The following is a 25,584-nucleotide window of genomic DNA, read 5'->3' as shown; positions in this document are numbered from 1 at the left end:
TCACGAACAGTGACTAATACACGTATTAAATAACAATAATAAAGCAAAGCCGGTGAGCCAACAGGACCCGTATGGCACCTGTTTTCGAGTCAAACCCAACAGGATCTTCACCGTCAGCCACACAGCACCACCCCTTAGCCCCCCACTCATTCTCTGGGGTGTGGGGAGAGCCCCCAACGACACCCACCACGGGACTCCCCCCCTCTTCTCTCCCACCCGCGGTGCGGTGCAGCGGTCAGAGCAAAACCAGGGGCAAGCTAACCTACCTAGCAGGGTTCTTGTGAGGATCAGAGAAGGGGGCTGGAGGAAGGGCGGGAGAGCCCCGAAACAGGGCGAGCCAAGTCGGGCTCGGTGCCTCCTTCCACCCATCAGGCAGGACGAAGCGAGGGGAGCTGGGGGCCCTCTGGGCGGGCAGCCTCAAGGCCCCCACCCGGGAACGGCGCTGTCGGGTCCGGCCTCCCGCCCCGGATAAAGAAGGGATTTCGAGGGGTCTTCCCCGCAGCCAAAGGGGGCCTCTCTCGTTCTTCCCCCTCCCGAAAACCGAGGCCTTCCCGGCCCCGCCCCGAGCGAGATCTCGCCGCCCCCTCCTCCACTTACACGCCTGGTGCTCGGCGCTGTCGTCGAGGGTCGAGGCCACCCGCCCCCCCGCCCAACCGCCGCCAAGGCCCCGGGCCCGGCCCGGCCAGCGAGATCCCGGCCAGCCGGGAGGGGCCGGGCGGAGGCGGCGGGGGTGGGTGGGGGCCGGGCGGAGGCCTCTGGCGCCGGGCGGGGTCGCAGTCCCCTCAGCGGCGGCGGCGGCGACGCCCCCTTCTCCTTCCCCTTCGCGCCCCTCTCCTTCGCCCCGCTCGGCCGCCCGCTTCCCTCGGCCGCCGCTCCGGGCCCGGCAGCTCCGCCTGCGCCTCCCCCTCAGCCGCCACCGCCTTCGCTGGCTGGCCCGTCCTCCTCGGCCTCGGCAGCCCACCGGGCCTCTCGCGAGACTTGGGCGCCGCCGCCGCGGCTGCTGGGCTGGGGCTCGCCTCGCCTCCCCGGCGTCTGAGCGGCGAGCGGGCCGCCCGGCTGACTGGCCGGCTAACGGGGCGAGGCGGCGACTGAGGAGCAAAGGGCGAGCGCGGCGGAAGGGGCGAGGGGTGGGGGTCCACGGGGGACCTGAGTGAGGAGAAGTCACCGGGCCGGGGTCGTGAGGGGAAACACAGCAAGGGCGGGCGCAGGAGCGGGGATCGTCCCCAAGGCGAGGGGGGCGGCACCCCAGGAATGCGCCTGAAGGGCAGCGGCAAGACCGGGGGGTGGGGGGGAGGGGGGTAGCCTGGAAGGAATGGCTGGCTGGCTGCTGCGTGAGGGGGAAAGAAGCGGGGAATGTTTTGTTTTCACATCCCACACGAGCGGGAATTAAAAGAGTTTCAAGTGGAATTAAAGAACAAACTGGAGACCGGGGGGGGGGGTGATACCCCAGGGATGTACCTGAAGGGCAGGATCAAGACTGGAGGGTAGACTAGAAGGAGTGGAGGTGGTGAGGGGGCTGGCTGCTGTGTGAGAGGGGAAAGCAGGAAATGCTTAATTCCACCAGGTAGAATTAATATAATTTCGGGCAGAATTAAAGAACATACTGGAGGGGGAGAGGGGCTGATATCCCAGGGATGTACCTGAAGGGCAGGGGCAAGACCAGGGAGTAGACTAGAAGGAATGAGGGGGGAGGACTGGCTGACTGCTGTGTGAGGGAGAAAGAAGCGGGAAATGTTTTATTTTTACATCCCACACAAGGGGGAATTAAAAGAGTTTCAGGTGAAGTTAAAGAATAAACTGGAGACGAGGGGGCACAGAGGGGGTGATACCCCAGGAACGTACCTGAAGGGCAGGTGCAAGACTGGAGGGTAGACTAGAAGGAGTGGTGGTAGTGAGGGGGCTGGCTGCTGTGTGAGGGTGGGGGGAGCAGGAAATGTTTAATTCCACAAGGTAGAATTTCACAAGGTGGAATTAATATAGTTTCAGGTGGAATTAAAGAACAAACTGGAGCAGGGGTGGGGGGAAGGGGATGATACCCCAGGAATGTACCTAAAGGGCAGATACAAGACTGGGGGTGGGTGGGTAGACTAGAAGGAAAGGGGGGACTGGCTGCTGTGTGAGGAGGAAAGAAGCAGGAAATGTTTTATTTTTACATTCGGAACAAGGTGGAATTAACAAACTGGAGACTGGGTGAAGGCACAGAGCTGGTGAGGGAGAGATTGGGGAGGTGGGAGATGAGGTCGCTGAAAGGCATGGATTGCAGTGTTGCTATTTTGAATACAGAATGGTCTTGTGGTCTTTTTTAAAAAATGTGTTTTTATGCTTTGCTTTTGTTATATGGCAACGTGTTGGAACCTGCTTCCTGTGATTTTAGATGAATAAGAGGAAGAGAGACAATTCCAGGTTAGTCCGCTGCGGGGACAATAATTGGGATACTTGGGACCCCTTAAAGACTCCTTAACATTTTATTATTTCAGCATAAGCTTTAGTCGACTGGAGCTCACTTCTTTAAGTGCGGAGATTAGATCCTCGCTATGCAAGCATCTTATGTAGGAGAATGAGAGAAAACAACCTAGCGGGATCATTACTACCTTGGCACCATGAAGGAATGGTCTTTGTAATTTTTTTGCTTAGATTTGAGGGGGGGGTTGAGGGTTTTTCTTGCTTTTGAATTGCTGTTTTCTTTCCTCTTGTGACTTTTGAAAATTCAAATTCATTTGCTAAGGTAGTATAGGGGATAGCATTTATCAGAGATGTGGCACAATTTAAAATTGCATTCCTAAATTTTAATTGTTTCATAAAATTAACAACAGTGTAGGAAAGCCACTGTTAGTACAATTTCAGATAAACTTGACAGATTAACAGCGCAATCCTATGGCCGGCCCCAACGCCGACGCGGCTGCACTGGTGGTGTGGCGGCGCCGCCGGGCCGGATCCTGTGCCAGCAAAGTGTGGCCGCAGCGGCGCCTGCAGCGGCGCAGAGATGCAATTTTGGAGAACCAGAAAGTGTTGTGGGCGGGTCTGATCTACGGCCGCCGCCAGGCGCAGCCAAAGGGCGCTGTTCCTGACAAGCGTCAGGGGGAGGGGCCAGGAAAGGCGCAGCCTATGGGCAGCACGCGATCCCGGCCAGGCCCCAGAGCAGCAGGCAAACCGCGCCCATGCTGGCAGACTGCCTCGGCTCGTGTGTCGGGCGGGGCTCGCAGTCGGGAAGGAGAGGGGTGGGCGTAGTCTGAGAAGCCTTTCCCCCGTTTGCCCAATGTAGCACCAAGTCCCTGGCGGCCGCGTCCAGAGAGGTTGGCATGGGACTGGCAGGCGCCCTGCCATGAGGAATCCAGGGCAGCAGCCAGTCTCTGGCAGCAGGGGACAGCCCCCCAGTGGCGCCGAAGGGGAGGGCTGGCCTGAGGCCGCCACCAAGAGGCAGACACAGCGGGCCTGCCCCCTCGTCCCCATCCCAAGGCAAAGAACACAGACACCCATTGCACAGAAATCAGCCTTTATTATTATATCATCCCACCTCCCCCAGCAGACGTGAGGAAGGGGAGGCGTGTAGGAGAGCCGTCTGTGCAGCAAAACACCCCACCCCACCCCCAAGGCGGCAGCGGCGGTCACCGGCGAGGCCGGCGGCCGGACCCCCTTGGCCGTCCACGGGCCCGGCCTCTCGCACGCAACTGGGCCCGAGGGAGGGGTGCCTCTGGGGCGGGTGGAGCTGCTGCAGCGGGTGGGGCCGGAGGGTCGAGGATGGCGACGAGCCGCCCGAGCAGGGCTTCGGCACGGACTTGAGAGGCACGGACCCCTTCCCCCACTTCCAGTACCGCAGCCATGAACTCCCGGCCGCGGTTGTTCGCCTCCTCCCATGCAGCGTGCACCTCTAGCCGCTCCCTCTCGATCGCCGCCCACATTGCGGCTAGTGTCGGGGGAAGCCGCTGGGCAGGGCGGGGGCCGCGAGCCCGTGCGCCTGGAAGGATCCCCTCCATGGGCCCCTCCCCCTCAGAGGCGGAGCCAGGTCCTTCCCGCACACGGCCCATGGCACCCGGGGGCGGGGGGGCTGGAGGGGATGGTGCTGCAGGCTGGGACAGCTCCTCGAGCGGCTCTGTCGATGAGGTGTCCTGAACCGGCGGAGTCCCAGGGCCACCTTCACCCTCCACCGACACAGGGAAGCCGAGCGACTGCAGGAGAGCCGCTCCGGCAGCAGAGGTCCTCCGGGAGGGTGGCAGCTCACGCAGCTGGGCAATCACCTCCCCGCCTATCTCCAGGCGCATGGTCCCTGCTGGAGCGAGACATGGGTGGGAAGAGGCCCCAGGGAGGGAAGAGCAGCGGCCCAACATGGGCTGCCACAGGCCACCGAGCCAGGCCAAGCACACCCATTCCAACTGCGGCCGCAACCCCTCGTCTTGAGACCGGTCGGCGCCATGAGTGGCCTTGGATGTGTGGCCGAGGCCGGCGGCCGAGCCGGTCCCTGGCCCCACCAGCAGCAGGGCCACAGATACATACCGTGCTCCGGATCCATGCCCCCCGACGGGCCCGGTTGAGGCTCCTCGTCGCTGGCAGCAGGGGCTTGCTGTGGCGGTGGAAGGGCTGTCTGTTCCTGGGCCCCGCTCTCTGCCAGGGGGGGCACAGACTCCGCTGCCTCTGCCTCCGCCTGGCTTGGGTCTGGACCCTCAGGGGCCGTGCCTACTCACGGGAGAGGCCCTGTCACACATGTGCCACGATCCATACGTCCCCCCCCTCGCCTCCCTGAATCCACAAATACTAACCGGGCAGGACCTCAACGCCCAGGCCGCCCACCACCGCCTCCGGGATGACCGCTCGCATGACCGCCTCTGGGCCTGGGAGCCCCTCGTCAAGGGCCCGCTCATAAGGAACCCCCTGAGACATGAGGAGGCGCACTCGTTTGCGCGCGGGCCCGAAAGAATCATTCCAGCGCTTCATTGCCGAGTGAGCAGTGCGGGGCGCGTTGCCCACAGCCGAGACCCTGTCAGCTGCCATCTGCCAGAATGCCCGTCGTCGAGACCGGGACGAGGCGCCCCTGTGCGTGCTCAGGGCGACCTCCGCATTCTCCACCACGAGCCCAAAAAGCAGCACTCTCTCGGCCTCTGTCCAGTTTGCCTGGCGCTGGCTTCCGCCGCCACTAGTGCTCTCAGCAGACATGGGGGTAGTGCCCGCTGGAATGTCCGGTCCCCGAGATAAGTGGTGGGAACCAGCCACCTAGTCATGTGCTCACCCATCCCCTCGGCAAGATGGAGGAGGGCACAGGGGGTGCAGGACCGGGAAGGGTGGCTGGGACGGCCCATGCAGCGGACAGAGGACCTGCTCCTGAGCACCACTTGCAACGGGCCGCTGAGACCGGTAGGCCTGCTGCTGTGCGTGGGGGGGGGGGGTTCAGGGTGCTGAAACTCAACCTGCGTTCCTTCCAGGCAGGACCTTGATCATCCCCGCCTGGTGCCCGCCACTGCCGCCGCGGCTCCCAGCCATCCGGACCAGCCACCTCCTGCCAGCCGTGTTTGTCCGAGCGGCCCTCAGGCGGCGCCGCCTCAGACGCCGCCGCCGGTTCCAGGCCAGGGTGCCATCCCTGCTCCTGGGCGACATGACTTGCCTGGACCGCTTCCGCCTGGACAGGGCAGCCATACAGGCTCTGTGCGAGGAGCTCGCGCCCGCCCTTCAGGGGCAAGCTGCGGCTCCCCGGGGCATCCCCGTCCTCCAGAGGGTCCTGCTGTCCCTCCGCTACCTTGCGACCGGCTCCTTCCAGGGAGTCATGGCTGAGGCCTTGGAGGTCTCCCAGTCATCCGCCAGCCGCTGCCTGCATGCCTTCCTGGACGCCCTAGTTGGTCGGATCCGCGAGCACATCCACTTTCCCACCTCGGAGGCAGAGTTGGCACCCATCCGGGCTGGCTTCTCCTCCTTTGCAGGCTTCCCCAATGTGATTGGAGCAGTCGACTGCACGCATGTGGCCATATGCGCTCCCAGAGAGGAGCCGCAGGTCTACAGGAATCGGCACCGGTTCTACAGTATCAATGTCCAGGCAGCCTGTGACCACCAGGGGATCTTCACGGACCTCGTTGCCAAGTTCCCGGGAAGCGTCCACGACGCACAGATCTTCACCACCTCCGGCCTGAACAGGCTCCTGTCATCATGGCCTGAGGGGAGAGGCTGGCTCCTAGGTCAGGAGTTGGTGGGGGAGCTGTGAGGGGACGGGGATGGGAAGGGAGATCCTAACTCCGCCTCCCCTTGCAGGTGACCGTGGCTATCCATTGCTGCCTTACCTCCTGACGCCATACCCTGCGGATGAGCCCGCCGACAGAGCCAACTACAACCAGGCCCACCGGCGCACGAGGATGGTGATCGAACGTGCTTTCGGTCAGCTGAAAATGCGCTTCAGATGCCTCCATCACACGGGCGGCCGCCTGGCCATGCAGCCGTTCACCGTCGCCAAGCTCGTGGCTGCCTGTGTCATGCTGCACAATATTGCCGTGCGCCAGCAGCTCCCCTTGCCAGCCACAGAGGGCCCAGGCGAGGACCCCTGGCTGCCGCCCGCCGGTCGCCTTTCTCCTGACGCCCCGGCAGAGCCCCAGGAGCATGACCGAGCTGTGCGAGACAGGGTCGCGGAGCACCTGTGGCATGCTGCGCGCTGAGGGCCATGCCTGGCCATGGGGGGCTCGGCCGGCCAAACACTCGCCCTTTACGCCCCTATGGTGTCCCAGGCGGCCCCTCCGAGTCCCCGCTCCCTCAACCCCTGCATGTAGAGAGCATGGGAAAGCCGCCCCGGCCAGCAGCCACCGCCCCCCATGGACGGGCTGCACGGGAAAAGCGGTTAATGAACTTGGCTTTATTCCCAATCGATTCCAGGGCCGCATCAGGCGCCCAGAGAGCAGCTTGCCAACCCAGAACCCCGGCCTCAGCAGCCAGGAGGGTGAGGGCTAGGTAGCGCGTCGGAGCAGGGGGAGGCCAGCGACCCCGCCACGGCATCCCCGTTACAGAGCAGGGGCCCGGCTGGGGTCCAAGATGCCTGTGCCTGGGATGGCATATCGGCAGCTGCCCGGCCGTCTGCGGGGACGGGCTCCAGCTTCGGCCGCTTCCTGCCAGGCCCCTCCACTGGGTCACCCTCTGGGTCTTCAGCGGGTGGCGGGTAGCGGGGTGGAGACCAGGCGGTGAAGCCCCTCCCAAGTTCCTCCTCATCTGGCGAGGGGCTCCGGGCGGGCGCCGCTGTGGGGGCAAGAGGTGGGGGATGGGAGCGTCAGGGCCCCTGTGGGCTCTGGGGTTGTTGTCGCGGCCGCAGGCCGCCCCACCCCACATGCCCGTGCCCCTCCTGTTGGCGAGACTCACATGGTGCCGCTGCCCGCGCCTGCTGGAATGCCCCGTGAACCCGGTCCATGGCAGCCATCCACCTGTCATTGATGGTCCCTGCAGAGGGGGGAGAGAGGGAGGGGGGGCACCCGTTGGTGGCAGCCCGGCATCTGCTGCAAGCACCTGCAACCTGCGCCTCGACGGAAGTGGCTGGGACGCCTCCGGGCCCTTATGGCCTGCCCTCTGTGGCAGCGGAGGAGGCTCCCTGGATGGCGCCGAGGACCCTGACTTACTGCGCGCGGGGCCCGCAGCCACCTCCTCTTCCAGGAGGTCATGCTCCACCTCGCACAGCGCCGTGTCTAGCCACGCTCGTATGAGGTGGGCCTCCTCCGCACGGCCAGGGAAGAGCTCCTCCAGGTAAACTGGCCGTGCAGTCATTGCACCCTCATCTGCCAGGAGGTCATTCCCGGCAGCCTTGGCAATGAGCTGGGCCCCGAGCCTGGCCGCCCACTGCTCCCGCCACCCGTCGCCCTCCATGCAGCCGGGACCGCTGTGAGTATAGTGTTTCTGTGCTGCCCACCGAACTACACCGCCCGCCGGCATGACCTTGGAGGGTCTGAGATGTAACAATTCCCTATCTTCTGTCTGGCAGCTGCATAGTTCATGGATAGGTTCAGCACAGGCCCCCCCCCCCCGTCTCAGACCTGTGGGTTGGAGGGGAGGGGGCCGTGGTGGTTGGCTTCCTATGGCCCCAGGGCCCTCTTCCCTTGCGGGGATGCTGTGCTGCTCAAGTGCATCCTTGCGGGACGTGAACCCTTGGGCCTGGCTGTACGTTGCGCCGTGGGACTGGGAATAAAGCTCATCTACACATGGACCCGTGTCTGCCTGCGATAGTTTGGTGAACTGCCAGCCATATCCTGCCCTGGCACCATGAGTGCATGACCAGGCCCGCGGTGACAGCGCATCCCTTCCAAGGGGGGGGGGCTTAGGATGCACAAGGACTGGCCAGGGGCCGCTCTGGCATGTCTTCCATATTGCCCTAACGCACCTGCCCTGCCTGGCATGCCGCCCTGAGCTGGGGCAGTCACGCAACCTGCCATCAGGGGGCCCTCCCGGGCCTGGGGTGGCCACCCAGCCTGCATGGCCCGGCCGGGGAAGGGGCACGCTGTGGCAGCCAGCCGGGAGGCCTCGGGCTCCCGCATTTTAGCCACTTTGCGCAGCTGATGCGCTCTTCCACTGCCCCTGTGGGCGGGGCCAGCGGCCTTCCCTGCAGGATTGGCGGGGCTGGCAGCCTCGGAGTGGTTCCCCCCCCCGGCAGGGCAACGCGAGTGGCCACAATTGCTGAACGCAGGAGACGGCGCCGAGCCAGGGCGGAGCCACGCGCAGCCTCGGACACACCCCACCCCTCCCAACAACCATGGCCTGTTGGCGTGGGAGGCTGGCAACTGCTCCACGGGATTGGATGCGAGGCAGGACGCCCTGGGGTGGAATGACCAATGGGGCTGCTGCAGACGCCCGAGGGGCTGGACCCACTCTGGGAGGCGGCCGCTCATGGGACTGTGTTGCTGGGGCTGCGGCTGCGATGGGGGCGACCCTCCCCAGGCGCGCGAGACCTCCTGCCCGGGATATGGCATCCGCCTGCCACCACCCTGGATTCTCCATTGGTGGGGGCTAGGATTCCCGCGAGTGGACCGTTTCCCCTGCCATCTCCCGCTCCCTTGCAGCGGCAGCTCGCACCACCCTCTCCCTTGCTTATCGGGTGCCAGCTATTCTCCCCACCGGGGATTGATCCCCCTCCCCGCTCACATGCCCCGCCCCAACCCTCTACCTGGCCATAGATGCAGGGGAGTTAGCCGTGTTAGCCTGTGGTAGCGAATTCAAAAAGGGTCCCATAGCACCTTTAAAACTATCCAATTTTATTGTGGCATAGGCTTCTGAGAATCAAGTTCTCTTCAGCAGATGGGTGGTACAGACACTGGTCAAATACAGAGGAGGAGGGGGGGAGGAGGAGGGAGGGGGCGGGGAGGCAAGACGGGGTGTGTCGGATACATTTGTGGCAATGTGCAGGTGGGGAGATGTGACGGGAGTGTTGGGGGAGGGGCGGAGGACGAAGTCAGACTCGCAGACACAGAAAACAGTTGTTGTACATCTCGTTTTATTGCACTGGAAAGAGCGGGCTTGCGTTTAGGCTGGCGAGGGAGCCGGAGCATTCCACACAGCCCTCCTTCCCGCTCGGAGGGGCGGGGCTGGGATGCAGGCCGCGGCGCGACGGTGCTTCCTGGGCTGCAGCCAACCGTCCGTCAGAGATGTTTGGGGAGGGCGGGGCGCGGGGGAGCAGCCATGCCCTGGACGTGCCTGTGGGGGAAAAAGACACGTGTGGGCTTTGCCTCGTTCCACTGGCAAGGCAAGCCCCACACTCCGCCATCCGGGGGGGGGTTGCACATGGTCGAGGGCAGCAGCTGATGCATGACGGTCTGGTGAGGATGCACTCGGCCTTGGCAAGCCTTTACCTTTAAGGGAGAGAATGAGCTGGTCACAACAAACACCTGGCCACATGTGGTTTTCGAGGCGCCTGCCTCTGAGGCAGCCAGGGGCGGGCATGGTTGCCCCCCACCCCTGCTGGGCCTCACCCAAAGCGGCAAGTGAGCGGGTGGGTTCAGGTGAATGGGCGGTTTGCACTAATCTGCGGAATGCCCCCCCACCTCCTCCTTACCTGTCAGCGCTCTGTCGGTCATCACCAGGTGGGAGCGCAAGAGTCAGGGCACCTGCAAGGAAACGGGAGAGCATGCGGTTAATTTGCAAAGTGTCATTCCCTTCTGCCACGGAAGGGTTAGTTTGTTTGTGCTTAGTTAGAAGCAACTAGCATGCATCAGTTAGCTGTGGAGTCATTCTTTCTATCACGGTAGAAAGAGAGTTAGGCAGTTAGGCACCTCTTCCCCTTTATGCGAAGTTCCCCCAGTTTTTCGCAAAGTCCCCTGAGTGCATTCTGCGCCTGCCAATGTGAATGCCCTCAGCCCGTTTCGGTTTTCAAAGGGGCAATGCCACTCAGCAGACGGGCAGAGCCTCCGGCCGAGTGCTCACTTACCTGGGGGTTTGGGCGGTGCTGGCCGGATGTTTTGTAGGACGCGGTCGCAGGTGATTGGGTGCAGAGAGGGGGGCTCGTCCATGCCGGGCGCGCACGCTGATTGGTCCCCGGGATAGTTCTCATCCTATGCTCCTTCGGGCCATAGGGGCGGGGCGAGGCGCTCAGAGAGGGGGCTGATTTTTCGCCGTTCCATGGACGCCTATGGGCTACGCCTTCTTTTTCCGTGGCGTAGCTTTTTTGCGCCGCTGTGGGCGTTCCCGCTTCTGGAGGAGCTTAGGGAGCGGACTAACTCCGACCCCGCCTTGCTCCCCGCCCCCCCCTGCGTCGGCGTAGGGCTCTACGCCACTTCTGCGCCGCCGCCCGGGCGCCTGTGGCTTGCACCGGTGCTGGCCCGCCGGCGGGCCAGCGCCGCGTCCCAGCGCGGGCGGAAGGCCACTTACGCGGGCGTACGGGCTAGATGCGCCCTCGCAAGCCTTAGTTCGGTTCCTGTTCACTTTCCGTGCCCTTCTTAGGATTGGGCTGCCCGATCTGCCTCGCAAACTCTGCTCTAATAGAATCCCTGCATTCAGAATTAGGGCAAGAGGCAACCAAAGACAGGGCTTTTCAGTGGTGGCACTGTATTCATGGAATGCCTTTTCCCTTGAGGCTAGCCTAGCACCCACATTGCTCTCTTTTAGGCACCAGTCAAAAATATTTCTGTTTACCAGGCTTTTAATTAATTAATGGGTTGATCTTTTTAACACCATTTTAGTATGCTTTAAGTTGAAAAACTTTATTTTCTAAATAAGTAAATAATGTTTTTAGTGTCTTAAACGGTTTTCCTAAATTTAAACAGTTAAGGGGATTGCATGCTATATATTGTTTAAATTTCAAGTATTATTCCAATAAAAATAATTTTCACACAGAGCTTTGAATTTGTTGGAATGTGACAATTAAACCACAGCAGATTTTTTTTCCTAATCAAATATTTCAGTACAAGTTGCTATTGAGATAACAGTCCCCTTCAACCCAACGGACAAACATTAAAACATGTCACCCTGCCTTACAGACAGAAGTGGCCAACCAGCGTATGGTGACATGGTCAAATTCCCCTGATGTCAGGCAACTGCCACTGGCACACAAAACACAACAAGGGAATGAACAAAGACAAACAGAGCCTAGTACTAGCAGGAGCTCCGTGGTATGACAAGGAACCCTGGTGTGATGCATTCCAAAGAGCTGTGTATATGTGGGTTCAAGTCCCTCTCCTGTACAAAGGTTCAAGTCAGATCTTGGGATGAGCGGGCCTTGGAAGCCAGGCAAAGAGAATGCAGACAGCAAGAGAACATGCAACTCCACATTCATAAAAGACATTATACCCAATAACTCAGTAGAGAGAGGCGCCCATGTATCAATTAGGGGCTGTGGGTTTAGATACCATTAAGGGCAGTGCTGACAAGAATATGTACATGAAGGTCCAAGAAAAAACAAGCTTTTTTAAAAAAGCCTTTTCCATTTTTCTAGTGGAATAGTACGAAAAAACCTATGATATTTTTAAAGACGGTATATTCTCGAAATGTATAGCATAAAAATGTTTCTTGATAGTTTATAGTGTTAGATAATGATCGTTCGAGTGTATGCTGTAGACATACACATCATATTTTCAAGGATTTTTATTTTTGCCAAAGTTACTCGCATTTTAAAAATTAATAGGCTATAATGTGCGAAGATGATAAATTATTAAAGAGTTTAGTGTCTTTAATGTTATAAAGTTTAGCTTCATATTTGTTTATGTATTTACAGTCCACCTCTCTCTGAGACTCAAGGCAGATTCCGCAATGTAAATCAATGTGATCAATAGGATGAAAAATCTAATAAGCAATGTAATAGGACTAGAATGACAGAAATCTGCAAAAATATATAACATATTATACGTGATATGTTAAACAATATTAACAGGGGTATTACATAAGTAGAAAATGATATAGTGAAAGCAAGATAGTACATACAGCAACAGATAATACCTACTATGGCACAGTCCTGCTCCCTTTATTAAAGCACCTTCATGAGCTACGCCTTTATAATATAGCTCTGTTACCTTTATAAAAATGCACTTTTGAACAATTCTGCTTTACATAGTTTGCAGAATGATAGAATAATGGGAGTCTCTCTGACCTCTTCAAGTAGGCCATTCCTCAAGCTGTGTACAGTAGCTTATTTTAGCCATTTCAGGGTGGTCCCCATAGAATGCCCTGCTTAGAAGAGATCGTAGCAGAACATAGGAGGCAAGGCAGTCCTACAGATAAGATGGCCCAAGACCATGAAGGGTTTGAATGTGATAGCCCTTAATTCAACCCAGTAACTGGTGGGCAGCCAATAGAATAACTGCAAAGTTAGTGTGATATTGTGTGCTCTGCCTAGCTCCTGCTAATAACAGCTATGACATTTTGTACCAACTGGGGTCTCCAAGTTAATGTCAAGGGAAGACCTACACAGAGTGTGTTACAACTCGTAATGTTACCATGGCAGGTGGCTGGATTGGCCAAGTCATCTTCCAGGCTAAATGAATGTGCTGGTAATCCTACCTATGGTGACTATATGAGACTGTCTCAGTGTGCATAATATATTTTATTTTCCCCCTGAATTGAGCCTTTTTACCTGTTTCTCAGTTCACAAAAATTAAGATGCATGTATTAAGGCAGCATATGGTATAGCAGTTTGCTACTCTCTCAAGTATAATTTTGCATGTAGATAACGGGGGTATTTATGCTTTTAAATTTCATAAATATGCCACTACATTTTAATTGCTAACTGAGTTATAAATTACCCGTTTTATGTTGTTATAGCAGCAAAATATGTGTAGGTTTGTTAGTAAAGCAAGTTTTCCCCCACTGTGTCAGACTTGAAAAAATTTACATTTTTAAGTGAGCTCAAGCTTTGGCCAATAACAGACTGAGCAGAGGCAAAACAGAAGCAAGAAGCTAAATTAGAACACAGAACTCACATATCTGGGAACAGTCCTGTAATCACACATGCTTCCAAGCCTGCAGTAGTGAGACATCGTATGAGAAACCATGATTTAGATGCTGTCCTGGTATCTAAACCAGTCATGTATATTGGGGCAGGTAAGGGCCTCTCCACTGCACTATACTCTCGTCTCCAATACCCAAGTTCATCTTCATGGTTTATGTACAGTCCCATATTGGGACAGCACAATACAGGACTGCAGAGATGATTTCTATTGCTTTCTAGCACTTCCAGTAGCTAGATGAGAATGCCTCCCTCCCCTGGTGCATGCCAGTGTTTTCTGCTGAAACTGTCAGGTTTGTGGGGAAGGGCTCTTGACTTCATTTTTTTATTTGCCACTGTGTAGTAAAGACCGTTTCCTTTGACACTACTCATGATGGTGGTTTGTGGTTGCCTTTATTTCAGGCACCTGTGATTTTCCTCCTTCATCTGCTACTTATTCTGTGACAGAGAGAGACTTTAATATCTTTACCGACTCAGTAGCTCAAAAAGCCCAATTCAAAAAATGTACCATCTGTGGCATGAACATGGCTCAAACGAATGAGATGGCTCGACCCATTTATGCTTGATTTGCCTGGGCGAGACCCATGGCACGGGGACTGATGAGAACAGTTTGGAGCATTCGGTTCTGTCTGCTTCTCATGTCCAATACCACCGTTAAAGGAAGATCAGCAGCTGCCTGCTTCTGAGCATTCTTCCAGGCCGACAAATCATCCTGGCCCAGGCTATCTCTGAGTTGGATTCAGAGGAAGACATTTTGTCCCATTTTGACTATGGTTCTGAGATGGCATCTGATCCATCTCCTCACGAATCTGTTGTGGATGTCACTCTAGTCTCCCTCAGTGAAGATCTCTGCTTATTTTTGGAGTAGTTCCTTCACATGCCATGCTCCTTGGATATTGCCGTTGTGTGTGGAACCAAAATCCTCAGATCCAATTTTAAGCTCTGTATTCAGACTATGGGGCCCATTGCATTTCTTGTACTGCAGGGCTTCCTAGATATAGCAGTAGGGCTTTGCTTCCATTTTGCCACACTCCCTCCTTTGTCATGCAAGGTGAATTCCATGTTCTGGGTATTCCCAGAGGGTTTTTATCTCAAACCAACTCCCAAATTCACTGCAGACTAAGGTAATGTAGACCAGACAAAGTTCCAGTACCTACTCTGCCCCTGCTGATTAAGAGGGACAGAACTAGACAGTCTGGAAGAAAAACATACTCTTCTGCTTTTGCTTTCAGAGTGGACAACTATCAGGCCATTAGGGAAAGGTATCACGTTTTTGTGGGAGCAGATGTTCTCTTCTGTGATACATCTTCCAGAAGTCATCCTTGGCCAAGGGGATCCAAATAGAGGACACTAAATTTAGGAAGCAACAGATTAACCCTGCCACGCATTTAACGGATTGTTCCTTCAGTAGTCTTCAGATTGCCAAGCCTGGCTACTGTAAATTGTACCAGTGAAGTCAGAGCAAAAGTCAAAGATTGCTTTTTGAAGGTTCTGTTCTGTTTTGCACTCAGACAGACAAGGCGTTGGACAGAATGGGAAAGAATAAAATGACTGCTAACTCTCGTCATATTATAGGGCCTGTGACATCAACATATAAATCTAGTTTCTTCCCTAGACACCAGCAGAATCGGCAATCCCAACAATATTAAAGATACCACGCTCAGTCATACTCTTCCTATCTGTCCTCCATATGCCATTCCAGATTTAAGGGGAAGCAGGTTGTCACTTTTCCCAAGGTTTAAGCCTCTAAGTCCAAACTGTTTCTGTGCCTAGTTGAGTTCCCCAAATTATTTTCCAGTATTCCTCAACCACATCAGGTGTTTTTTTTGTTTTTGTTTTGCAAAACTGGCATTTAATCACCAGTGATTCCCAGGTCCTTTCAATAGTTCAGAAGGGATACTATCTAGAATTTGGAAGCCATCCTTGTTGTGCAGTATCGGGTTTTGTAGTTGCTCTGCCACCAGTAGAATGACAGAAGTAGCAGAGCTTTTACAACAGGAGGCAATTGGGCCTGTTTTGGCCTCCAAGAAGAGTTCTGGGTTTTCCTCCGGGTATTTTTTCATTACAAAAAAGGGAGGAGGACATAGGCCTATTCTGGACCTCAGGTAATTAAACAAATGTTTGAAAGTTACTAAGTTCAGAATTGTTTTATTAGTGGTATTCTCTGTTGGTTACAAATAAATACTTGGTTTGCTATTTTAGATCAGAGGGACGTGTACTTCTCTATTTCTATCCATGAAGATTGTGTAAAGTCAACAAACAAGGTGTCACTGGTTTCCTTTATGCAGAATCCATTAAAAAATGGAACTGGGTGATCAGCAATGACTTACAAGCCACCCATGTTGCCAGAACAGATTGTCTCAGCAGGATGGTCTTCTTGTCCCAGAAATGGACTCTGAAAGACAGTTATCTAATGCCCATTTTCAGTTACTGGGGATTTTCAGCTTTTTGTTACCCACGCCAATCAGAAGTATACTCAATATCCATACGCCCTGCCTTCTTGAGGGATACATTTCATTTAACATGGAAAGGGTAACTTTTATGTTTTCCCACCGATCTCACTTTTACTGTGAGACTGGATTCTTATTCCAGGATATCTGAAGTATTATTATTCTAAGGGGGTAGCCATGTCGGCCTGCACACTTGTGTCTGAAGAAGGAAGTTCTGACTCACAAAAGCTTACACTCTGAAAATCATGTTGGTCTCTAAGGTGCCTTTGGACTTGAATCCTGCTGAAGTTTTATTACATCCCCCCTAAGACCTCAGCTCACAGGTCCTGGGCTGCAAAGTGGTATCAGTTTGTAGAAAAGACTAGAAAGAAAACATACTCACTTCATGGTTGTTGTGGGTTTTCCGGGCTGTATTGCCGTGGTCTTGGCATTGTAGTTCCTGACGTTTCGCCAGCAGCTGTGGCTGGCATCTTCAGAGGTGTAGCACCAAAAGACAGATCAAAAGACAGTGACTGTGACACTGAGAGATCTCTGTCTTTTGGTGCTACACCTCTGAAGATGCCAGCCACAGCTGCTGGCGAAACGTCAGGAACTACAATGCCAAGACCACGGCAATACAGCCCAGAAAATCCACAACAACCATCGTTCTCCTGCCGTGAAAGCCTTCGACAATACATACTCACTTCAGTCTGTCTGAGATTATTTTTGAAAGATTCAGCGTTAGTATTAATGACATCTATTAAAGTTCACCTTGCTGCCATTTCAACTTACCACGTTCATGTAGATGGGGCTTGGGTTTTATCTGATCACTCCACCAAGAGGTTCTTAAAAGGCATGTTCAACCTTTGCTGCGCCACTGATCCTTAGGCTTATCAAAGTTGATGCTGAAACCCTTCATGCCCCTGGCAACGTGCCCATTGTCCTTATCGTTCAAGGCTGCTTTTCCAGTAGGCTTGGGAATACTATTTGCTCTTACCTTTGACCCACCTTTTACAACATTTCATCCAGACTTTTCAGGCTAGTTTATAGTTTATTCCTAAGGTCATTTCAGTTTTTCTAATATCTCAAGACATCACCATACTGTTTTTTCCCCTCACTTCCTCATCAGAGGCAGAAAAAAAGTTACACACTTTTGATGTGAAAAGATTACCTTTATTTAGAACAAAACAATTCAGAAAGGATCTTCACTTTTTGTTTACTTTGCTGGCCCCAGAGAGGGTTTCCAGGGCTGTTCCCAATCTCTCTCATGTTTGGTAGTCTCTCCTATGACTGTGCAAAGACCTTTTAGTCTCTTTGGGTTTCTCTTCATTCCACCAGGTTCAAAGCATTCTCATTGCTCTGAGTTGTATTGCTGCCTGACATCTGTAGAGCTGCTCTGTGGTTGTCAGCACCTACATTCATTAAGCATTATCTGGTGGAGATCAATTCTTGTTGTGATGCAGGTGTGGGGAGAGCAGTGTTACATTAAGACCTCACACCTACCTCCTGGGTTTGCCAGGCTCCCAATGTGGGTCTGCACACTTTGTTAGTCTCCCAATATGGAGCTGTACAGAAGCTGCAAGGATGAAAACGGTTGGACCTGCCTATAAGTGTTAATCATTAAGTGGTCTTCTATGCAGGCAAATATCCCTCCCGCCTTTCCCTGCTGTGGACTCTTTTGAATCTAGTGATGCAGGGAGAACAGAGCTAAAGCACGTTCCCTCTCCTCAGTCAGTGGGGAAACACTGGTGCATGCCAGGGTAAAAGTGGGTGTTCATTTAGCTACCAAAGGTGCTAGAAAGCTTTAGGAGTTATCTCTGCAGCTGGCCTGTGCAGTCCCAGTTTGAGACTGCACAGAAGCCACAAAGATGAACAACAGTCACAGGTAGGTGCAACCCTGTTGTCCCTGGTTCAAGCTCCACATGCAACTAGGAAGCCCAGAAAGGAGTCCAGGCGCAGATGAGGAATGTAGTCACTCATGCTGAGTGACTTCCCCCTACAGCCATCATTTCCACCAGAACTTGTTGCTGCACTCCAGGGGCTCATTACTGCCAGTGGCTTACACTCACAACAAACTCTGCACTCTGTCCCATATCCGCCATCCGCTATCGTGTAGGCTGCATAGTTTTAGCTTTCACTTACAAAGCCCTTCATAGCCTTGGTCTTTCATATCCATGGGACTGCCTCACTCTCTGTGTTCCCCCATGGCAGCGTCACTCATCTGAACAGGGCCTCCTGCAAGTGCCACTGTACAAACAGGCAAACTTACTACAATCTCACTCTAGCCTGGAAGATGGCTTCTTGCCTTGACACAGCTGACCTGGCCACCTGGATCCTTGCTATGGTAACATCAAAACTTGACTTGTAATGCACTATACATTGGTCTCCCATCTAAGTTAACTAGGAGGCTCCAATTGGTGCAAAATGCTGTTAGCAGGAGCTAGCATGAACATGACTCCCATCCTACAGTCACTCCATTGGCTACCTATCAGTTACTGTGCTCAATTGGTTATTACATACAAAGCTCTTCATGGCCTTGGCTCAGCATACCTATGAGATTGCCTCACTCCTTATGTCCCTCCACGGCAGCTTCACTCATCTGAATGGGATCTCTTGCAGGTGCAAAATCAACAGCAGCCTGCGCATGGGCTTTCTTTGTGGTGGCCCCCACCCTATGGAATGATCTCCCTGAGGAGGTCAGGAGAGCCCCCACTCTCCTGGCTTTCTGCAAACGATGCAAAACTGAATTATTCAAAAAGGCTTTTTTCTCAGATCGGAGGGAAGTGTTATAGGGAGGGGTCTCAAATGCTTCGCTGATGAGTTAGGGACCATAGACTTCACCACTACGTTGCCTTGCATATTATCTGTTGCTCGAATATGTACTCTTATACTACCTGTATGTCATGTTTATCTAATGTCAGCCCTAGAACTGATTATGATCTGTTTCAGCAATTCTTCAACTCTGTATTGGATCCTTACTAATGCTACGTCTTTGTACAATCCTATGACGTTGTGGAAATGTCCTTGATACTGATTGTACTAATCTCACGCTATGTAATCCACCTTGAGTCTCAGTGAGAAAGGCGGATTATAAATGACATACATACATACATACATACATACATACATACATACATACATACATACATACATACATAAAAACAGCTGTCCACACACTCACTTTCTCTGTGGTGGCCCTTACCTTGTGGAATGGCCAACCTCTTCTGGCTTTCCTCAAACTATGCAAAGCTGAATTAGTCAGGAGGGCTTTATTTCGCAGGTGGGAGGGCTGTACTGTAAGGAAATGGTTCAGAGAGATGCTTTGGAAGAGGGATAGGAAATGGGATTGCAGACTCTTCTACTGCGTACTGACTGTTGCTGTAACCTATTGCATTGTTTATGGGATGTTGCAGCTGTAGTTCACATCGTCTCATTGAGAAAGGCGGACTATGAATTGCACAAATAAAATACCATCAGATACCAGTTGTCATCTTGGGGAATGTGCCACCTGAGATACCTGACCCCTTGCAAGAGCCTAAGCAAATGTTGGATGACTCTCTTAGCTCCCACTCAGGGAGCTGTATGCTGATGACAGCTCAGGTCAGTAACAAGTTGTGTTGTTGGCACTGCAGGTAGTTGGCACTTCACTGGGAATGGGTTCCTCCCTGACCTCTATCCCTGTGGGATAGCTGCCTGCATAGAGACTCGATTGATAGTAATGTGTTGATGCTCTGCAGACAGCACCTGGGCCCCACAGGTGTGCTTATGCTGCTCTTTTTCTGTTCCTTTAGCCCTCCCCCCCAACCCAGGGTGGGCTGTGATTGGCTGCAGTTGGTCTCTTAAGCTGTACTAGGGCTTCAAGGCTCAGTAGGAGATGGGCTGGGACTTGTATTATCACTCTGTGTGGGTTCTATGAGATATTTAAAAGGTATGTTAGGGTTGTTGCAGGTTGGGGTTAGGTTGGGCTGTTTTGCAACGCTTAGAACACCGCAGGCAAGAATAGCTGGAGCTGGGCTCATGTATGAAAAAGGAGTTCCTTGTGGCTATGGCCTTGTTCACAAGAGTCGAGGTCCTCTGTCACAGCTCAGCCAAGGCCTTAATTATGTTTTCCTGAGTTATACAAGAAATATGTGCTTGGGGGAGGAAGTATGAGCTGGAGCAATCTTCTGTTCTCTCGTCATTCTTCTACACCTTAGTAGGCAAAACACATGGGGAAAGGGGGGCAAAATTTCAGTCGTCATGGAGTCCCATGGGGCTTGGCAAATCATGTGATTTACTTTCATATGGTGCTTAGACTGGATGGCGGCCGTGCAGATACTGGTGGGCCCACGGTGACTTTTGGTAGCCCTGGAAAAACTGCCCTGCAACAGACGGGTGTTGCAGGACTCGACACCATGTGTTCAATAGCTAGCTCTTGTGTCACTCTGATTGCAAGAAATGGCAATATTGGAGAAATAAAGGAATATTCACTGTGTCAATCGGGTGGTCTTTTTAACTACACAGATAAGACTTCCATTTTATCCAATATGTTAACTGGAAAAAAGAGGCAGAACACTTTAAGCTCCCAAGGCAGTTTTGTATAGTCATGGAGTTTGACTCTTGAGAACCCTGGCTTTGCTTTGCAGATGGATACAATAGCTTAGTCCTCATAAGTGTCCAGGTGAGTTTGAATGTGTGATGGCAAGACTGAATAGAAGCAGGGCTTTTTTCCAGCTAGAACGCAGTGGAACGGAGTTCCAGAACCTCTTGAAAATGGTCACATGGCTGGTGGCCCTGCCCCCCGATTCCAGACAGAGGGGAGTTTAGATTGCCCTCCGCGCCGCTGGAGTGGAGTGGAGGGCAATCTAAACTCCCCTCTGTCTGGAGATCAGGGGGCAGGGCCACCAGCCATGTGACCATTTTCGCTGAGGGTGATTTAAACTTTTTAAAACTTCTCCCCTTGTTCCGGCTGACCCAAAGTGATGTCATTGGCCCTGGGAGCATGTGTGCACTTTGTGCGCGCACATGTGGTCCCAAGGGCACCAATTCCCGCCTAGAGTTGCTCCCTATGCTGGCAGCCCACTGAGTTCCACCACCTCTTTTCCCAGAAAAAAAGCCCTGAATAGAAGGAAGTCCTCCCTTGGCTGTTGCAGTTTTTAAGAAAATCCACCACCATTTCTTCTCAAATGGTTTTAGATTTGAGAGCAACAATTTCAAATTAAGTGTTTCCCCCATGTTCTGTCCCAGACTTGGGCTGATCAACAAAACCCTCAACAATTTATTTTTTTAAGCATATTTCGGTCAGTTTTTCCTGCAGAGGGAGACCAGCTTACAAGATGGAAAAGCTTACAAATATACAGCCTAAAAGTGCTGATTTAGAACTCATCAAGAAATTAAATGTTGCCTATCATCGTGGCTTAAACAGAAATATGGATTTCCTTACTCACTACAATTTTAAACTTCAGAGTCTTTCTTCCTGATCATTCTTTTATTCGTTCCTCAAGATAGTCTGGAAACTCTGACTTCTGTCATCATCCATTATGTATAACAAACTAATTCCAATTCTGTTTCACTTCCACCCACAGAGAATTACACTTGAAAGATTCATGACAGGACTCACACCAGATCTCTCTTAGCCTCCATTCCTCCTCTCATCTGTTGTTTTCCCTATAAGTATTCCCCAAATGATTCCATTTTCATTTATCTCACAAAGTGAGCTGTGATTCACAGAAATTCATATTGAATAAGTGTTGTTAGTTTTTAAGGTGGAACTGGACTTTGGTTTTATTTTGCTGCGACAGACTAACATGACTACCCCTCTGCAATTAATACACAAGGAAACAGATCTGGGCTGGGTTCACCAAGCTGATTATCAGAGGCCCCAGGCTACAAGTCAAGAGCAAAGAACCCCATGGCTGGAGCTGGTCAGCTGGAAAATTTGTCCCTGTGCATGTTAAATGTCTGCAGAAAAAGAGGGAGGCCTAGATGGACCTCAGCTGCTACAAGCTACCAGGATTTCCTCATTTTTCCCTTCCGCCAATTCCATCCTTAAATGAGGTGTGGATAGTGAGGGAAAGCCAGGAAGTGTTCCCAGAGGCTGCCTTGCACTTGGACATCCGCCCTCCCCCCGCAATAGGACCTTTTTTGAAGATGATTTTGAAGGCCTGGATAAAAATGGTCCAGGGATAATGATTGTAACATTTGAGTGGGCTTTATTGGTTCTCTTAATAAAATTTTAATGTAGTTGTCTCTAACAAAGAGAGCATTGATTCTCAAAAGCGTATGCTCTGGAAATCTTGTTGGTCTTTAAGATACTACTGGACTCGGCTCTTGCTTTTCTGCTGCAGACCAACATGGTTACTCACCTGAAACTCTTCTTAATGGGATTCTGCAAGCCAGCGTTAACTACTGTAAACCTTTTGGCTGTGGAAGGCTATACCTTTAAAAAAGAAGTGTTCCCACTAACTTTGGAAAGGCAGCTGTTCGCAGAATACCAGTTCATTTCTTGCTTTGGAAACTCCTTGTCAAGCACGTGTCTGGGAAACCAGGAATACGCTTTGTGAAAAGGTACTTGTAAACTCTGGCGATGTCTGCTGGACAGCTGGCGTCAGGTCTGGAGGCTCCCATAGGTTTTGCTGGTGCTGAGCAGTGCTGTCCCACAGCAGACCTCACGTCCCTCCAAACTGCAATTTCTGCAGCCTCCATAAGGTCACAACAGCTGAGGACAAGCACTGGCAGCGGGTGACTCATTATGCTGCAGCAAAGCCTGGTAGCAACAGGGAGGCAGCCCAGAATGCAGCTGGCTGAAAATCACCCTTTCTGAACAGGAGATTTCCCCCAAACGGCATGCTGGAGGCAGACCTGCAGGACACCGCTGCCACCACACACTCATACACTGAGGCAGGGCTTTTTTTCTGGGGAAAGAGGTGGTGGAACTCAGTGGGCTGCCCTTGGCGAAAATGGTCACATGGCTGGGGGCCCCGCCCCCTGATCTCCAGACAGAGGGGAGTTGAGATTGCCCTCTGCGCCGCTGCAATCTCAACTCCCCTCTGTCTGGAGATCAGGGGGCGGGGCCACCAGCCATGTGACCATTTTCAAGAGGTTCCGGAACTCCGTTCCCCCGCGTTCCCCCTGAAAAAAAGCCCTGCACTGAGGAGTGCAAAGGTATTTTTTGCTGCCGCTGTAGGGCACACTAATACAAGTGATTTGTTACAGGGAAGTCTGCAGCATTTTCCGGAAAGGAGAGGATGGGGGATGCTGAGAGCTACCAAGGTTGGAGAGGGGGAAATGCCCAGGGTGGAGGCTCAAACCAGAGACTAGCAGTCAAAAACACAGCTGTCTGTTTCACGCCATAGTGATACGCACTGACACCCTACCATGGCTAATTCTTTCCCCCGTTTTTCCTTTCCTGCTATCCTCAGACTCCTCCCTTTGGCCTTCTCCTCCCCTTATTCTTCTGGGAAAATAGAAAGGGAAATAAAGAGCCTTTTTTACACAATGCATAGTTCATATGTGGAATTTGCCGCTGCTGAATGTGTCAATGGTCATTAGCTTAGGTGGTTTTTAAAAGGCTCAGACAAATCAACAGAAGGTCGATCTATGAACGGCTGAAGGCTGACCAGAATCTCCATGTTCGGAGGTGATTTTCCTGGGAATGCCAGTTGCTGGAGAGGCTTTGGCCTCTGTGCCTCTGCTTGGGACCTTTCTGGAGTATTGCCCCAGTATTGCAGAGGGACTGTGGCTGAGCAAATGATGGCTTGGCTAAGGGCCATCTGGTGAATCCATGTCTGAGGAAATTTGAACCCAAGACTTCCAACTGACACTCTCAGCCCATGCTCTTGTGTCCCTCCCCTTGCCTAAAAAACTCAGGGCAGAGTAACATGGGATTGCCCCACATTATTCTCACAGCAACCCTTTTGGTGTAGCTTGGGCTGACAGAATGTGGCCTCCTAATAGGGATTTGAACCCATAGCTCTCTACTCCAAGTCCCTGTTCCTGGAAGTTTGAAACTGCTCTCCTGCCTACCTTGCAGGATCATTGGAATGCTAGATTACTTCTCTGAGCTCCTTGGAGGAAGAGCAGGATACACTTTGACAAGCAGCAAAATGTATTGTGTTGCGGATCACCTTATGTGCCCAACAGAATCATGAACTCCCAACAGGGCTCTAGCAGGAGAGTTGGCAAGACAGAGCCTTGCATTGCCCATTCCTGCCATAAGCACATCTCGGAGCAAGAACACCTCTGTCAGAAATATCTGAGACAGGGGAGTGATAGCGGTCGCGGCCTCTTCAGGTACTGAGAAGGGCTGTTACCTGACGACCCTGCAGGACCCATCTGGCCTAGTGTCCAATCCTCTGATCAGAAGAAAGACCGCTTTGAATGTCCAGAGCAGCTCTGGAGCCTAGTCCTGTTCCCCCTTAATCTCTCTCACGCTCACTCATACACATGCACACCTGTGCTGTCTTAGTGTCCACTGTGCCAAGCATGCAGTGCCGTCCAGCCAGGTTCCCAATCTCTGCTCTGCTTCAAAGATGCTGCCTCCTTCGGATTGGCTCCAGGCTGACGTACCAAGAACAAGCCTGCTGCCTGGCTGCTTTGTTGCCAAGAGAACAGGAAGCTCCACCGAAGAGCTGCCAACCTGGATTGGCCTACGAACGTTCCCCCACCCCCAGACACACAATCTACAAATGAGGGCAGCCACTCGGCATCCAGGGGCTTTGAGAAAGTGACACAGGCAGCCAGGACCTGATGAGAGCTGAGCATTATTTCTGAAGAACATCCACACACACACCCCTCCCTTTGTGGGAAAGGGAACAAAAAAAAAAGTCTTGCATGTTCAAGGGCTAACTCCTTTTATGTTGATTTGTGTACATGTCTTGGTCCTGCTCTTGTCAAACAGTTTTGCAGGCTGTAGAGGCACACTGGCAGGAGGGGGCATTTCCAGTGGTCTAGAGGAAAAGCTGGTAGCCCTGCCGCCACTTGCCACTTCAGTGCAACCCATCTCCCTGTTCACCCTCCAGCGGAAATTCCCAAGAGAGGGGGGCCATGAGGGCTCTGGAGAAGCCCAGGATTTAAGCTATGTAACTGCTGCTGCTTTGCACATTGGTGCCACACGCAACAGGGCTGGGAATCCAGAGTTTTGTCATGGAATGTGCACGCTGTTCCTCTCAGTGGTCTCTACAGGCCCATGCATGGGTTTTGCACCTGCTTTGGGAAGCTCCCTTGTCCTAGTCCAGGAACTGATGCTCAAACAGTGCAGTCCTAAAAAGAGTTGTGGCTTTCTAACGCCATTGAATTAAATGCACTTAGAAGCATGTGACTCTGTTTAGGATTACAATGAGAGTTTTGACTCCGCACATCTTCCAGCTCTTTCTGTTCTCTTCTGAGAAGGGCACATCAGCAGTTGCTCCCACAACATTCTCCTCTACATTTTCACTTATTAGCCTTTCCTTTCTGCTCCCCTCCCCCATTGTTAAGTTTTAGTGTGTGGGGGGGGGGGAGGAGAGGGAGTTCTAAGGAATTGGGGGGGGGTATTTCCCCCTTATCTATCCACATGCCTGTTACAGGGGCCTTGTTTGCTTTCCAGAGGCCTTTCTCTTCCCATGGGTACCAAATGAAACCCAAGTCAGCAGATATATACACAGCAGAAGCGGGGAGGGAACTGAGAACTACATGATTATAATGCCATGAAATACAAGAGGTGTTGTGATGCTTCTATGTAAAACTCAAACATATAAACATACTTTGGGCATTCACAAGTGATAGCAGTCTACTTGCAGTCTGAAGTAAAACTCACAAACA

The 25,584-nt window shown here is 52.8% G+C and overlaps 1 protein-coding gene and 1 long non-coding RNA gene across 2 annotated transcripts in view; both read right to left on the bottom strand.

Annotated features, from left to right (window-relative positions):
• Positions 1 to 799, bottom strand: part of TAOK1 (TAO kinase 1) — a 71,540-nt gene extending 70,741 nt beyond the window's left edge. Inside the window, exon 1 of the mRNA XM_055002093.1 lies at positions 598 to 799. The gene's annotated coding sequence lies outside the window, so the exon portion shown is untranslated. The remainder of the gene's footprint in view (positions 1 to 597) is intronic.
• An 8,640-nt stretch (positions 800 to 9,439) lies between these two features.
• LOC129345094 (uncharacterized) lies at positions 9,440 to 10,627 on the bottom strand. The gene is made up of 3 exons (XR_008598435.1): positions 10,367 to 10,627; positions 9,995 to 10,046; positions 9,440 to 9,636 (listed from the first exon to the last, which is right to left on the bottom strand). It is a non-coding gene; the product is annotated as an uncharacterized LOC129345094 (long non-coding RNA).
• Positions 10,628 to 25,584: the final 14,957 nt, after the last annotated feature.

The sequence above is a fragment of the Eublepharis macularius genome, chromosome 17 (genome assembly GCF_028583425.1).
Source record: "Eublepharis macularius isolate TG4126 chromosome 17, MPM_Emac_v1.0, whole genome shotgun sequence".
Lineage (NCBI taxonomy): Eukaryota > Metazoa > Chordata > Lepidosauria > Squamata > Eublepharidae > Eublepharis > Eublepharis macularius.
This window is presented reverse-complemented; position numbering and strand designations above follow the sequence as displayed.